General features: G+C 44.2%; 1 long non-coding RNA gene across 2 annotated transcripts in view; it reads right to left on the reverse strand.

Moving 5' to 3' along the window:
• The window catches only part of LOC123120549 (uncharacterized), a 6,363-nt gene extending 4,018 nt beyond the window's left edge, over nt 1-2,345 (reverse strand). The window contains exon 1 of one of the 2 annotated variants that reach the window (XR_006459489.1): nt 1,812-2,345. This is a non-coding gene — a long non-coding RNA (uncharacterized lncRNA). The remainder of the gene's footprint in view (nt 1-1,811) is intronic. The other variant, XR_006459490.1, reaches the window with a different exon arrangement.
• Between the last annotated feature and the right edge of the window lie 2,785 nt (nt 2,346-5,130).

Raw genomic sequence — 5,130 nt, forward strand, 5'->3', positions numbered from 1 at the left:
GATTGAGATGAGGCTTGTTCAGATGCTTGTGATGAGGCTTGTTCAGATGCTAGTGATGATGCTTGTGATGAGGCTTGTGATGAGGCTTGTGCTGCTTGTGATGAGGCTTGTTCAGTTGCTTGCGATGAGGCTTGTGATGCTTGTGATGAGGCTTGTTCAGTTGCTTGTGATGAGGCTTTGTGTTGATTGTGATGAGGCTACCTATGCTGCTTGTCATGTCTGTAATAATTCATATCTGCTTGTGATGAGGCTGTCCATTTGTGTTTTTACTACTCCATACTCCATTTGATTTTTCTTTCCATACTCCATTTGTATGTGTATATTTCTACTACTCCATTTGTATGTGTATGTTGGAGTATATGTACTTTTACTCCATTTGTATGATCATTCTTTGATAGGAGAGTAGTAGGATAGGAGAAAACCATTTGTATGATCATTTAGTAGGAGTAATTAACTAAAAATGTTTCAGGCTGGAGCACTACACTAGACTTCACATAGTTTCAGGCTGGTTGGAGTACACTGGTTATAATTAAACAAAAACCTTTTCTTTAATTAATTAAAGGGAAGGTTTCAGTTTAATCAATACTCCTAATTTTACTCCTACTCCTACTAATCCTACTCCTAATCCTAATTTTAAAAAACCTGCATTAAAAGGAGTATTTTGGCACTGCATGAAAATGAGTATTTTGGCACTCAACTGCGGAATACACAAATCTCTACAGCAAGCTACTCCAAGCAGTACTACACCAACTAATGTCCATCTGTCCATCAACAGTTTGGAGTATTGATCTGTCGATGTATGAATCTTGATAAACAAAGTCTTAAGAGTTCAAATCTTGAGAAAGGAAACAACTAGGCCATATGAAACATGATAAAGAGTAACCAGGCCACATAGCAAAGTGCTTTTAAAAGCACTTAACTGTATTTATACAAAGCATATCACTATTCAGAAGAACACAGAGACTACAAATGCAGACTTACGCAAGTTAACAGTGTCTTTCCAGTACTGTACTTCATGTGTTCAATTAACAGAAAAGGTTTCCGTTAGTTTAATTAACATAAAAAGGTTTCAGTTAGTTTAATTAACAGAAAAATTCAGATAGTTTAATTAACAGAAAAGGATTTTAGTTAGATTAATGAACAGTGTATGATGAATTTGATTATTCAGACTTAAGTTGCTTCAAGTGATGTCACTAGTTTCAGTTAACTAGAGTACTACAGCAAATGGAGTACCAAATCTGATTCGGTTAAAGTCTCCAGATGGAGTACCTAATCTGATTCAGCAAGTGTTGCTGCAAGTGAACATTTTGAAATAGCTGCTGCACTTGCTACACTAAAACAACTACTCCAGTTGATCAAGCAGCAGTAGAAATGATGCAAGTGTTTAAATTCAGTCAAGTACAACTGCAAGTACTACTGCGAGTGTTTAAGCTCTAGTTGATCAAGCAGAGGCTCATCACAGACTACTGCAATTATTTAAATTCAGTCAACTATACTACTGCAAGTGTTTAAATTCAGTCAAGTATACTACTGCAAGTGTTTAATTAACAGAAAAGTGCTTCATGATTCTCTTTGGGTCAGGCTACAACGCCCAGTTGTGGAACAGGAAGAAATACTGGAGTTTGTGTATACATATGGTGTTGCTTCTGTATTTGAATGTGCAAGTACTCCGACCTCGCCAGGTGTTGCTTCTGTATTTGGACAGGAAGAAATATTCGCTGCAAGAACTATTGCAAAAGCTACTGAAAGAGGATCAAGAACTACTGAATCAGATTGCAGAGTACTCGGCGCCGAGTAAGTAAGGGGCTCACCGTAGAAGGTCTTGGCGTACGTAGAACTCGCCGCAGCAGGGACTCAGAGACTGAGTGCGCAGATCTCGCTGCAGCGGTCGTAGGCGTCGCCGAGGAGGCCCCAACCGAGCTCAGCGTCGCCCTCCTGCTCCAGCTGCTTGTCCCGCCACCGGTGGCGCCTACCCGCCTCGGCCTCCCGCGCCGCTCCGCTTGGAGGCTCCGGCGCCGCTCCGCTGCTCCACTGCTCCGGCACCGCTCCGCGCCGCTCCACGTCCACGCCCTCGTAGCCCATATCCAGCTTTGGCGCCCCTACACATCCACGCCTCCGTCGCAGAGAAGCTCGTCGCCGACGCAAAAAGAATCAATTTTTTTAACCTACGGGGTGTGTGAGTGAAGGCGGGATGGTGGGGAGAAAGGGGCGGTGGAAGAGGCCGGCGACGAGGAAAGGGAGTGGCCGGGCACGGAGAGGAGAGGGAGAGGCGACGAGGGAAGGGGCGAGCGAGTGAGTGCTGCAGCGACGGAGAACGAGCGAGCGGTGCGCGAGCGAGGAGCGGATAAGGTGGAAGGGTAAATCTGGAAAGTAAGAAAATTTTGTAGCGTTAGAAAATTTGCACTGCGATTGCCCGGCGACAAATAAAACGGTACAGAGAGAGTAGAAGATAAGACAGTTAACAAAACAAAGAATGCTTGAGAATAGTACTACGAAATGTAGCAATTGTTAGACCAAAGTGTTAACTGAACATTACATTTTAGAGGACCAAACTGTTAACTGAACATCAGATTGCATATTAACATTACAGAGGACAAATCACTAGAAGGCACTGGCGGTGGCCTTGAGAAAACATCACGAACTCTATTTTAAAGTAGACAACCGCGCGGCAGTGTCGACGGTGGCCTTGAAGATGAGGTGCTCCTCCAAGATCTGGCGGTCAACACGCATGTCAGCCATAGCGACCTCGTTCACGCGTGTGGCCGCATGCTATTCAGCTCCACGTTACTGCGTGTAAAATGGCTGTGGGCGGCGCTTAATTGGAGGAGAGGGGCAGTGATTTCGGTGGAAGGTGTCGCTCCGTCAGTCGGGGCATGTGGGATGAGAAAGGAGGAGGATGGTGTGGGGGGGGTGGATTGCCTGACCATATCGACGAGGCCGCGCAGTAAGAAGAAGGGTCGGTGGCAAGGAGGCCGCGCAGCAAGAAGAAGGGTCGCCGGCGAGGAGGCGGCGCTGCAAGAAGAAGGGTAGTCGGCGAGGAGGCGGGGCTGCAAGAAGAAGGGTCACCGGCGAGGAGGCTGAGCTGCCAGTAAGCAGCAGTGAAGGTTTGAACTTGGAAAGCAAGGAGGAACAGTGGAAATGTGGCTTTTGGTAGAAGGGAGGGGACGGGGAGATAGATATTTCCGCGGTGGCAAAAATATTTCGCTCGGTGCCGCGAGAAACTGCCGCGCAAGTGTGGTTCAAGCGGGGGCGGTGGACTGTAGACGACGAAGCTTCCTACGTAAGCCAGACAAGACGGTGCGCCAAGATATTTTATATCGCATCCCACACGATTCTGTCTAGTAAACTGTTTGTGGTATACCTGATTTTTTCATTATGTTTTGAAAGACAAAATGGTGCTACGGAGGGAAAGGATGGTGTTTGAATTATTAGAACATTTAAGTACAGTGAACATGCAACTAGTACATGAGTGTCGTGTTTAAATTTAGAATTATTCCGGGTTCGTTTGGCATTTTTATTCATTAATTGAGTTTCTGGGCATTTAATGTGCACAATTCAAATTTGAACTACAAGCACATGCCCCAATGCACCAAAGTTTGCTGAAAAATCACATGTGTGTCTTTGGGTGAATTTATAGGTCCCATGCAAGAAATGGGAATAAAATTCAAACATCTGGGTGTTGTGGCTCAGCCGGAATGATTGAGAATCTTGGTTTTTTAATTCCTGTAATTCCAAAACACGACTGAAAACATGAAACTTGGCATGGTCTAATGACATGGCACCAACATGCTGCGGTAATTTTTTTGGTCAAATTGGGACAAGCTTTGGTGTAGGCTTCTTGCAAACCGGAGCTTCCCTCAAGAAGGCTCCTGGTTCCGAGAGGGAGTGTGTCACCTCCGTGTGCGAAACGACATACGTACACTACCTTCTCCCGCCTTAATTTTTTTTACACAGGCAGATTAGACCAAATAGAAGTATCGTGCTAAATTTTCGAATTATTCCGTGTCCGTTTCACCTTTTTTATACATTAATTGAGTATTTGCGCATTTAATGTGTATAATTCAAATTTGAACTACAAGCACGTGCTCCAGTGCACCAAAGTTGTTTGAAAAATCACATGTGTGTCCTTGGGTGAATTTCTAGGTCCCATGCAAGAGATGGGAGTGAAATTCAAACATCTGGGCGTCGTGGCTCGGCCGGAAAGATTGAGAAACTTGGTTTTTTAATTTCTGTAATTCCAAAACACGCCTGAAAATCATGAGACTTGGCATGGTCTCATGACATGGCACCAACACGCTGCGATAATTTTTTTGGCCGAATTGGGAGAAGCTTTGGTGTAGGCTTCTTGCAAACCGGAGCTTCCCTCAAGAAGGCTCGTGGTTCCAAGAGGGAACGTGTCACCTCCGTGTGCGAAACGACATATGTACACTGCCTTGTCCCGCATTAATTTTTTTACACAACCAGATTAGACCAAATAGAAGTACCGTGCTAAATTTTGGAATTATTCCGGATTCATTTGGCCTTTTTATACATTAATTGAGTTTCTGGGCATTTAATGTGCATAATTCAAATTTCAATTACAAGCACAGGCTCCAGTGCACCAAAGTTGTTTGAAAAATCACATGTGTGTCCTTGGGTGAATTTCTAGGTCCCATGTAATAGATGGGAGTGAAATTCAAACATCTGAGCGTCGTGGCTCGGATGGAAAGATTGAGAAACTTGGTTTTTTAATTCCTATAATTCCAAAACACGCCTGAAAATCATGAAACTTGGCATGGTGTCATGACATGGCACCAACATGATGCGGTAATTTTTTTGGCCGAATTGGGACAAGCTTTGGTGTAAGCTTCTTGCAAACCGGAGCTTCCCTTAAGAAGGCTTGTGGTTCCGAGAGGGAACGTGTCACCTCCGTGTGCGAAACGACATACGTACACTGCCTTGTCCCGCCTTATTTTTTTACATAGCCAGATTAGACCAAATAGAAGTACCGTGCTAAATTTTGGAATTATTCTGGGTTCGTTTGGCCTTTTTTACATTAATTGAGTTTTTGGGCATTTAATGTGCATAATTCAAATTTGAACTACAAGCACAGGCTCCAGTGCACCAAAGTTGTTTGAAAAATCACATGTG

The sequence above is a fragment of the Triticum aestivum genome, chromosome 5D, assembly GCF_018294505.1.
Source record: "Triticum aestivum cultivar Chinese Spring chromosome 5D, IWGSC CS RefSeq v2.1, whole genome shotgun sequence".
Lineage (NCBI taxonomy): Eukaryota > Viridiplantae > Streptophyta > Magnoliopsida > Poales > Poaceae > Triticum > Triticum aestivum.